Raw genomic sequence first — 12,271 nt, 5'->3', positions numbered from 1 at the left:
GGAGACAGCTCTCAACCTGAGTGATGTGGAGGAATCAATTAGAAGTCAATGTGGCGAGACTGTCAATAGATGCTCAAACAGACATTACTAGAAGTTATTAGTCGATTGTATCGAGTTAAACTTCATCATGACAGTTGTGGTGTTAAATGTTGGCAAAGTCTATATTTTGATTGATGCCATAATACACCATAGTATGTAAACAGAAGCTGGTTCCGTGCTTTTCTGTGGAATAAACAAGAGAAAACTTTTTGAAACAAGCCAGGTGCAGACACATGATGTCCATACACTAATAGAGTCACTGCTGAAGTTATATATGTGTGAAAATCCCTCCATATGCCACAGATGCACTCACACAAACACAGGGGGCCAAAAAAAAGGCAATTCAAGCCGGTTGGAGTTAATAACACATTGGTTCATCATACAATTTTATATAAGGGTTGTACGAATATACAATTTTATTCATCATGCAAATCTAATAATTTGGCACTCCCCCTGTCAAACAAAAGTGTGTCGTCGCAAACAAGGATCGTCTGAGGCCTGGCCAAAGATCCGGGGGAGCATGACCTCCTGTGGATCAATATTTCAGGTCCAGGCGTCCCCTTTTAGAGTAGCGCGCTGATAAATGATCGATTTGGATCTGAAATACAGGGACACAAACAGATGCGTCTTTCTCTGGCCTGTGTCGCCTCGCCTGCACAGTGGGGCACATTGTTTCCAAATGTATTGTAAGGCCCGTTCAGGCATTTTGGCGCTAACGAATTGCGATTGTTGAAGTGTTGCCAGCTCTGTGGACATTATGATCATTCAAACCACACATCAACGCAGAGAACTACATTCATCACTTGACTGTGAAAACAAACCATTGCAATCTTCCCGTTGTTTATTTTTCTGAATGCTTTATCTCTTATTATCTCAGTGTGAGTTGAACATACAGCCTGACCACTGTTAAAGCTTTTAACACCCCCAACCTGATTAACAGAACGCAAATGAAATCTAGAGACCCAACTGTGGTTAAAACCGAGTGAGCAAGAGGTCCTATCTCATCGATGTTTGTGTAAAGGCCCTGTTCAGACGTGCAGTTCTTCCAAACGTCAATCAGCGCTTCTGTGTCGTATTTCAGTGAATGGTTCAATTAAGCAGATATAGTGGCATATTTTAGTTCCAGTCAATGCCCTATTGAAAAGCACTTAATGGCATGTAAATTGTTCCTTTGCGTATTTAGTGGGGTTCTGGTAAATAAAGATTTAAACACTCCACAATTGTCTCTTTAAGTGCCACTGCTGTTAAAGCTAATTGGGCTGTGGGGTTTTATATCTTCCACACGCGGCAGCAGGATAAAAAAAAAAAAAAACTACAAAAAAATAAACAAAAAACACCCAATTCGGCCACTCAATGTGCTACAGTGACACAATCTTGTGCAGTGCACACCCAACTGTATATTTCAATACGGTCACGCAGGCCTGGGTCAGTGTAGACATGTTATGTGTGTATTCCGATTTTATTTGTGTGTGTGTGTCTCTATTATTTAACTCAGTGGAAAGCGAAGGTTGTCTTTTAACGTGTGGCATACATTTCCAATTAACACACATGTTTTTCTTCCATTAAGCAGCGAATTTCAGACTCGCATCGTCAGTTGTGCATTAACCTGTGGGTAAAGTTGATATCGCGGAAACGCGCGTTGGACAAAATGACAAATGGCTTATATGTAAATGCAGGGAGCAACATTTTACTTATTGCATTTAAAATCACAATTATCCTCGGCGGGCATGCGGGCTGGGAGTGGGAGTTGGGGAGGGGGTTGTGATGCTGAAAGTGAGGCTGGGCCATACTCGCTCGGCCACATCAATCAATAAATTCAAATTACTATTCCAAATTCATCACAGTCACACAAATCAATGCAGCTGCCCTGCTTAGCTAATGCGAAAATGCCAGTGTCTGCACGCACACACGCGCGCGCGCACACAGACACACACACGCACACACGACAATCCACTCTTGAAAGGAAAAACAGCAGAGAATGGCCTTTTTTTGGGGGGGGGGGGGGGGGGGGGGGGGGGGGGGGGGGGGGTGTCCTTCACGCTCAACATCTTCTATTGCAACGAGGACGAATACGTGGCCGAAAGGCACATGTATGCGATGACTGTATAAAAACACAGCCTCATTGTAAAGCTGTACGAATAAGAAAGACGCGGGCAGGGAGAGGTTCGGGGGGCATTTAAAGATCGCATTAACGATAAAAACAATTCGTCTTTGCATCTGTGTTGAATTCCACACTCTATCTCAATGTATTTGGTCGGATCAATACAGCCCTGATCGATAAGGATAGCCAGTGCATCTATCAATTATCCCGCCTCAGCACTCTCTCCCATTGGTCTCTCCCCTGGAGCGGGGGGGGGGGGGGGGGTGGGGGGGGGGCGGAAAAGGTCGGGAAACGGGACAGCTGTTTTATAAATATATACTTAAATCGCACATCCACACTTCCTCCCGCACTTCAAAAGGGTCACATACACACTTACTCGTCCACTTTGTGCTGAACAACACAATATTTGTTATGGTGTTTTGAATTACACGCTTTGTTGCGTGGACGCTTATCTTTTCTTTTTTTTCCCTTCTTCCCCCTCCTCACTCGATTTTTGCTGCTCTGCATTTATTTCATGGTGTGCCATGGCATGCCATGGTCCCTCATCCGTACGAAAAGAGCAGTAGGTTCATTACCATCTGAATGGCCGGGGCACGTGCCAGGGAGTGCAGGTCAAGACCCACAGGACACGGAGGAAAAACATTGTTGGGAAGGAGGGTGGGAAGCGTCTATTCATGTTTCAATGGACTACACGCAGTTTACACAGGCCTAATCCTGAAGCAATCATCTTGCACCATCCCCCAACCCTCTCACACTGCCCTCTGCAATGTGCACCATTTCATCCTTTTTTTTGTTGTTGTTGATAATCAAATTTTATGTTATGATGACCCATTACTTTTCCTTTGGACAATAAACATAGAATTCCATTTTACTTCGTTGATTCAATCAGTGGAGTAGGGAGAAAATAATTCATCAGCAAAACAATTAATTCATACCCGTGCAGTATGCTATAAAGTTGTCGGTACAGTGCAGAGTTGTATTTACTTCTGCACACCCTTTGCAGATCCAGTTTTCCCAGTTTTGTAGCGCTGTCCATGGTGCTGAAATATCCACACTCAGTTGCAGGACCTTGTCTTTGTTTTGAGGACAGTTCAAGGTGGTGAACTGGAGTTTTACCAATAAATACTTAATAGCATTCTTGTAAGCCCTAAACACCATTATTTCATCCAACAGCTTTCACCCATCGATCAATATTACAATCCACAATCGCGTCAATCACACCATCCTGCATCCTACTTTACAGTCCAGCACGGAGCCCACCAGGGTTTCCGGTTAAATCACAGCTCTGACTTCTTTTGGAAGCTACATAACGCAAACTGAACCCCGTGATTATCCCAGGCTCCTCTCTGAAGCATGCTGATGCAACTAAAATTAATCAGGTGCAGTGCCATTTCTGGTCATTCAAGACTAGATACTGGGTTTAATTGGACAGGGCATTAACATGCTTGATGCTAGATAATCTAAAACCTGATTTTTTTTTTCTTCATGAAAAGATGGCTTGATGTTGGCCTGCGAAATGATCGATCTGCACTTTAATAATTGATGTATGAGGGAAGATAGGGGAGTAAACAGTGCAGCTGTGGTTTCGCAGCCTCGTTGTTCGTTAAGTACAGCAACGTGTGATGTAAGTACTGATACACGCGTGTACAAGCATCGCCTTTGCAATCCCCTGGTGAGAGAGCAACAGTCATTTTCTTGAGGTTATACCCCGAGGCTGTTTTGTTTAAATCCCTGGCTCATTCTGTACGTCAGTCCACTTGAGATGCCTTGCATCATTATTTGTAACCAAGTATAAACAACCCAGATTCATGGGAGGGTAAAAGGCATTAAATGTGCAGATACTGCGGTGTTGCATGCACAGATTTAATCATTTGAAAGAACACGGGAATCGTAAACGAACGATAGTTTCCACTACAACATATTGTTTTGACCACAGCTTTCAGATGACTGCAACTATAAGCTTGACCTTATTATTCAAATATTGACTCAACCAATGTGCAGCATCCACATCACACCATGTGACAATATCATAGCAGCAGCTCCAGCCTGCTTACGCGTCGCCTCCTCGTTTCTTCCCTCCTGTATGTATGTGATCGGGATGTAGAGTGAGTCTGCGCCACATTGTTAGGGCCGATCTGGCGAGCCCTGAATCTGTATCGATTTCCATTCCCCGGCTTCTCCTTTCCATCTCTGGAGCTGCGCCATGCAGCCATGCAACCCCCTCCATCCCCGCCATGCAACACCTTTTCTCATATTAACAGCTCACCTTTCCTCATACACATCACAACTGCACTCATAAACCTGTGCTCTGACACTGTGGTGGGTTTCTCTGCGCGCCAAGTGCTGACTCGTGAACGCGAGGAGCGGTTAGTGGCCCCCCCCCTCCATTTCTGTGATAGAGTAGGATTAGCAGCACGAGACGACTTACAGTTCACAGTCGTTTAACCTCTTTTCGCTCATTATACATCCCGCCCACACTTTCCCGTCCTGCACATACTGCTCTGACCATGTCGACCTTATTATTCAAAATAATATGATTTTAATACAAATCAGATTAGTCTGACAGAAGCAGTAGCCTGCTCTGTCTCCTCACATCTTCAACAATTTCTCTTAAAGCGCGCGCGCGCACGCATGCACACACAAGCACACACATACAGAGAGAGAGAGAGAGAGAGCTTCCAATTCACGCGTGCTTAGCAATTATAAATGCAGTAGAGGTCTGGACTCTGTACAGTCTCGAATACCGTCTTTTCTATTTTAGATGATCAATTCCTACGCTACTCCGTCGCCCCTCGCCAAACCGGATCGATAGGAGAGAATGACCTTTAAATCAAATTGCTGGCAGAGTCAACGGCATGCACGCGGCTCGCATCAAAGGGTTAATGGCACCGCGCGCGTGCCCGTAGCTAAAGCGAAAACAGAAAAAAGAGCAATTCTGAGACAATGAAGTGTCAATATTCCTTATTTAGAGCCAAACACTCGAACAAGCTATATTCTAAGGCAAGGGATGATTATATCTGTGTGTGGATTTTGGGAGCGTCTGACTCACCAGTGAGATGTAGTGGCTTTACATGCAAGTGGCGACCACGTCAGCATTTTGCTCAGGGTGTCCACGAGCTCTTACATAACGGAGGGGTGCCCCCGAAATGTGGGGATGCTCCTGTCCGCAACCCGTACAGCAAATCACCCGATCCCCACTTCACGAGGGAGTTTGAGAAACATTCTGTTTTGACTGATCTCACTTTGACGCAGATGATGGGTGTCAGATGTGTTTCTTTTTTCGCGGCTGTTCTTGTGGGAACAGGTATAGGATTGGGTTTTTTGGGGGCTTGAGCAGAACCGCCAGTGACTGTAAATCAGTGTCCAGTGGCGTTGAAGCAGCAGTGATTCCGCACACTCACTGCTTATCTGACGCCCTGACAGGCCATTGGTTATTAAAGGCTCGATAATGGCTTGTTTAATGCGCGAGCTAAGAACACAAGGCAAGGACATTGTCCGCGCAATTAAAGAGAGGAGAGGGGGGCATCCAGGCGATCACTGTAAAACCCCATTGAAAGCAAGAGAACGTTGATGAAATCTCAGCATTTTCGTGTGAAAAAGAAAATTATGTACGGCCCGTTCCTCGGAAAAAAAGAAATAAATACACATTCCTTAACATCGTCCCTATTAAATTTGATGATTATTTTACCTCACCGTAATAAAAAAATATATACTAGAACTACTGCTCATAGTACTCCTACCATTAGTATTACTATTACTACTACTACTAATAATAATAGTAGTAGTATAGTTTAGCTGCTGTGAATAATATCTTGAAGGAAAAAGAAGTCTAGAAGTGGTTTGTATGGAGCCATTGCAAGTTTTTTTTCCACAGGGTGGATCACTACAAAACCGCAAAATCTCTCTCTCTCTCTCTCTCTCTCTCTCTCTCTCTCTCTCTCTCTCTCTCTCTCTCTCTCTCTCTCTCTCTCTCTCTCTCTCTCTCTCTCTCTCTCTCTCTCTCTCTCTCTCTCTCTCTCTCTCGCGCGCACGCACGCACGCACGCGCACACACACACACACACACACACACACACACACACACACACACACACACACACACACACACACACACACACACACACCAGCTTATCGTACCCACAGATGCAACCCGAAACTCCGGTTGGGCAACCCCACACAGATCAACAAAGGAACAAAACGACTGTGAAATCAATTGATGAATGAATCGATGTCAGCCCGTATAGCTTTTGTATTTCGTACTATTAGATATAACGAACTGGGTTCGGGTTATTCCAAAATTCTAATTTGTTTAATTTGAGTTGACGGAATTATTAAATTTTAAATTCGTAAAAAAATTGCAGATGAAAACTACACACACACACACACACACACACACACACACACACACACACACACACACACACACACACACACACACACAGATAATTAAATATATTTTTTAGCAAATTCCTGATGACGATTATTATTATTATTAATAATAATAATAATAATAATAATAATAATAATAAAGATGGTTGTGGTAGGTAATTAAAAATGCTGTCAGATGTAATTATTACTTACCGATCATTATTATTTGAAATGAGAGAGTGGTTTTAATGTGATATAATGTGCGGATGATTTTAAATAAATATATAAAACAATTTCCAAAAACATTGTATAATAACAAACATTTATTCTGAAGTTCTATTAAAAAAACACATACATTTTCTTATAGAACTAGATATTTATTTCTTCTATTTTAACATGTTTTGTTTTGCATTAGAGGGATAAGATCATATAAATACATTTAGTTCAGTGCAGTAAGTGGCTGGCATACAAATATTTCTGTTGACTGTCTGCCTCACGTGATTGAGTGAGAACGGTATTGGATTGAAGTGGACATTTTTTGTGAATATTGAAAAGCTGTCTGTGTGTCCGCGGAGAGTAAACAGGATCATCTGACTGCAGATCAGTGTGATGATTCTCCTGCGACAAATAAGAAATTAGCAGAATAGTGACAGCTCCACTGGCATGTGAAGAATTTGGTAAAGTGAATAGCATCACATCCTAAAACGGAGCCATTTCTTTCTCCAGTCACTATATCCGCAAGTGGTTTCAATATGAAAGGACACATTTCTCACTGATTTGTCTCTAGAATTCAAGACTCCCGAGAGATTTTGATATTGCTAATCAATGTAAAAAAATGTCCATGAGAAAAAATGGGATCATTGATATCTTCCAGCATTTTTTTACTCCAGTTGTGTTTTTTTTGTTGTCATTTTTAACCAATGAAAAACAGACGAGCACACCCTCCAACCAGCATGTAGTCAAGTGTATAATATAATATAATATAATATAATATAATATAATATAATATAATATAATATAATATAATATAATATAATATAATATAATATAATATAATATAATATAATATAATATAATATAATATAATATAATGGACGATCATTGTTTAAGAAATATAGCAGTCCAGGTTCACCGCAAAAATATATAGAACATGGATAGAGTGGCACACCTGTGTGTGTGTGTGTGTGTGTGTGTGTGTGTGTGTGTGTGTGTGTGTGTGTGTGTGTGTGTGTGTGTGTGTGTGTGTGTGTGTGTGTGTGTGTGTGTGTGTGTGTGTGTGTGAGAGGAAGGTGGGTGGGGAGGCTAAATAGAGCTTCCATAAATTTCAGTGGTGAATACGAGTTCAGTGGGTAATTATAAATAATCAAAATTGTTTACTTAACTGGTTTATTTATGTATATAAAAGTATCTTTAAAAGGGGGATACGGTGACTCAATTTCGAGCCACATTCAGCCTGTTATATTTAATTTCAGGCAAAGTTCCCCAGGATCCTTCTGAGAAGCTGCATACCTTCATAAACAGCAGCAAAGCACGCAACTGATGTTTTGTGGGACAGAAACTGCAGGCTTCCCTGTCTTTTCAAAAATAAGCATCATGATCATTACCGTTATCACGCATAACTGGTCAAAGCAATTATGAATGAAATCAATGGTAATCACAAATAAGAGTATCACCCTAACAATGGGCGCAGTCACACAAATAAATGGCACATGCAGACCAAGGCTGCTATTAAACCGGCAAAAATAAATAAATAAAATAATGCAGGTTAAATTTCACTCGTCTGGTTTCTCTCAATCATGTGCGTAAATGGCTGAGTGCATTTAATTACCTAAAACCCCATAAGGAGTGTGCTCATCACAGGCAGCAGCCTCAACTGATTATTGAATTTTCTTAGTACTGTGCAATTTCTTATCTTCACCACTGCGTTGATAATAACACATACGGATGAACACAGAGCTGAATAAAAACCCCACTTTTTTTTTTCTTGAGCGCGTTTTTCTTTTTGTTGTTGTTGCGCAATTCAGACGGACACACCATGTTGATTTTCTTTTTAAACGCAAAAGAAAGAGAAACTTCCATTGCAAGCATGACTGTGACAGTTTACACAGAAAATCCAAATAAGGTCTTAAGAATATAAAACGTCTCCGTCTGCAGGAGAGCCTTGCCGGACCGAAGGGTGGGATGTGGGCGAACGTGTAACCGAGTTCAGGTTGAGTGTTATTGAAGTGTTGGAGAAGAAATGCCTCGCAGCTGAGTCGCAGGAAAAAGCAGACAAACAAATTGTGCCGCTTTATCAGTATATTAACACCAATTCTCACTCATTACATTAAGGGGTATTGAGTTGGAAGTGTGTTTTGGCCAGCCAGGAGTGTGGAGAAGAGAGGGAAGAGGGAGAGGGAGAGGGAGAGGGAGAGGGAGAGGGAGAGAGGGAGAGGAGAGAGAGAGAGAGAGAGAGAGAGAGAGAGAGAGAGAGAGAGAGAGAAGAGGAGAGAGAGAGAGAGAGCTTGGCAAGGGCAATTGCCACAATATACAGAGGACCGTGCGGATATATGCAAGTTTCCATCAATATTTAGGGCAACAGCCCATTGCAGAGCAGCAGATGCGTTATTTAATAAATCGGCTGAAGTATGATGATCAAATTGCTCAATCGCGCCTCCAGAAACGTAGTACAAGAACAAACAGGCTGCATAGATTATTAGCAAGGAGGAGAGTGCCTCCCTACATTAAAAGGGGCTGCAGCGTGTTGCGTATATGTGTATAAACGCGTCGAACCGTATCCGGTAAACATGTTATTGGTAAATTAATTCAATCAGCAGACAACGCTGACCTCGTCTGCTGTTACAGGGATCACAAACATGGCTCCGGGATCGGATTTCAAAGCAAAGAGAGAAGGGTTTAGTATAAGACAGGCCGAGACATCCTTTATGCAGATATGTGATCATGGTTTCATAAAACACCATGGGCACAATATTAGGCGTTTGACTTCTCATTATGAGCAGGAAGGGCAGTGATGATCAATAAATGATTAATGCTCAAGATGGACTCGCATGTGCGGACAGAGGAGGAGGAGGAGGAGAAGGAGGAGGAGGAGGAGGCCTGCTGAAGACAGCTGTGAATATTCACCCGGAGAACACAGCTGAAGCAGGTGATCATAGTTTAGTTTCCCCTCTCAAGGTTTGAGCTGCAGAGAAAGCTCGATCGCCACACGGTGCTTCCTGCTCGGTGTGTGTGCGTGTGTGTGTGTGTGTGTGTTTGGCGTCTCCAGCCCCTTCATGAATCTCCTCTCCGGGCCCACTCCCCCCTCCGAGGCATAATTAATTGGACGAACTGAATTTCACACACGAATTATTCACGAATCTATCGATCGATATTGAACACCCAGGGCCTTTCTCTTAACCTCGCTTGGTTTGTCGTGAAGCAAAGAATATTAATGTCATCAGTGGAAAAGAAATAGGCCTAAGTTATACCGTTTTCAGTGGCGCGTCAAGGCAGTTAAATTTTTTTTAAAGATACCCAACCGAAAACAAAACAAAAACAGGAATAATCACATTGTAATCCAACTATTTAACATTCTCACTCCTAATTTAGACCAACTCGACCCCACTACTACAGGAACCGCGAGTGTAAATAATGTAAATCTTTGAAAATCGGCGCGCGCGTTTTCAAGTCTTTACGCGCGAGGCGCTCGAGGGGTTAATTTAAAGTAGGTCAGCTCCTCTGCACCAACTCCACATCTCGGGTTATAAAAATATCATTTCTCTTTGCACGTCTATCAGCGGGGTGTGCGCCTCTGAAAACACTCAGCAGCACCGCGCGCTCGGGATCATACCCGCTCCTCATTGAGCATGCGTTTATGTCCGTCTCTCCGCTCGGTGCCTACTGTAGCTCTAAAAGCTGCAATGATCGATTTTTTTCCTTTTCTACGTCGAGCTTGGTTCAGTAATCAGGGCCCCCTTCCTCACCGATCGATCGATATTGATTAGTAAATCCAGCGCCTGTAGCAAAGGCAGCGCACTATGGCGCCCCGTGCAGCCGGGCCACGATGAGAGCGACACCTGCCGACCAGGGCGGGACAAAGCAGGCGGTCGATGAGGCGGTAGGACGTGACTATCCGGTGGAAAGATGAGGAGAGGGGCTGGCTGTGTCAGCTGGTTTGTTTGTGTGTGTGTGTGTGTGTGTGTGTGTGTGTGTGTGTGTGTGTGTGTGTGTGTGTGTGTGTGTGTGTGTGTGTGTGTGTGTGTGTGTGTGTGTGTGTGCGTGTGTGCACCGAGAGGATAAAGGCAGCCTCCACTAAACTCCACCAAAATAGGTGTGAACGTTTATTCACGTTGCTCAGATTTCTGCTTATCCAAACTTAATCCCTCATGCAGGTATATATGTATAATTCGATACATTTATGATTAACTTTATTCTAAATACAGAATATTGGGGGGGGGGGGGGGCTCTTAATTAAAACTAGCCTATTACCAGTTTAAATAATATGTAAATTGTACCTACACAACAATACCAAATATCCTGCAACTTAAAAATCTCACATATTTTTTTAAATTTTGAAGATAAACGCAGGGGTGTGGTTCAAACAGCTACACCAAACAGGTTCAAAGGTAGGTGTATGTGTGTACACATACTTGCAGGGTTAAACAGATGCACCAAACCAGAGAAAATATAGGTCACACTTCTCATGGATGTACAGCTGATCAGGCTTAGTGGAAACTTCATAAAACATAAAGGCTCATTACGGATTAAAAAAAAAAAAAAAGCACAGCCACAAAAATATTGTTGCACAGGTTAAGAAAAAATGTGTTATCTTTACAGGCTACATTTGATCTTACACCATTATTAAGCAAGGCAATCGCATCGAAAGCATTTAGGTAGGCTGTATAATAAAATAAAACAAACAGTCAGATACAAATGTAAGCTGACAGGAAATGTATAGAATTGCAGCACTCTCTGAAAGACTTTTTGTCCACGTTTTCCCATTTCCCAGCTTTACCAGAAATCCCCATTAAAACTGAGGTGCGATGATGGTGGAGGAATAGACATGTCGTGCATGTCAGCACTGCACTTTGCTGCAGTTTTACTTCAAACGGGCCTGGCAAAGCTTCAGCACATGTTCAGGCTCATTGTCCTGCTGGGATGTGAATCCTCTTTCATGAAACATTAATCTAGAGGGGCTGGTGTGTCTCTGCTTTGGTGAGAATGTAACTTCCCCCAGATCAGTGCGATGATACCAGGAGAAGTGTTTTCACACCCTTTAAAAAAGATTTGTCCCCGACTCTATTCTGTAAATAGCCTACTCAACAGTACTTGAGAGATTCATTGGTCTAATTTTGTTTTAAACTTCTCATCTAAAAAAACCAAAAGAGTTTTAATAAAATTCAAATTAGCACAATGAGAGCAAGTTAACTTTGTTATTTAAAAAGAAAAGAAGAATAATCATATTTTGTTTGTGGAGTCGGAGCAGATCCATGAGTCTTGTCATATAAATAAGCAATGACTGAACTAATTATCTAATAAATCCATAATCTCACCTGCGAGTATTTATCCCTGGAATTACTCGGTGTTATTTTGTTTGCTCTCCAGTTGCAGCTTGATGTCATTAGAAGACATTTTTGTTAATACTTTTCAATTCACCTATTATATTTTTTTTTAAAAAGGTAATTTTTTTTCCCACTTGAGAAGGTTTATGATATCGTGAATAAAAACATTGAACGACTCCTCCCATCTTCAATTGTGTGTGCGACACATCTTTTAGAAACTGAGC

The sequence above is a fragment of the Blennius ocellaris genome, assembly GCF_963422515.1.
Source record: "Blennius ocellaris genome assembly, chromosome: 12".
NCBI lineage: Eukaryota > Metazoa > Chordata > Actinopteri > Blenniiformes > Blenniidae > Blennius > Blennius ocellaris.
The sequence above is the reverse complement of the archived record's forward strand: the minus strand, read 5'-3'. Positions refer to the sequence as shown.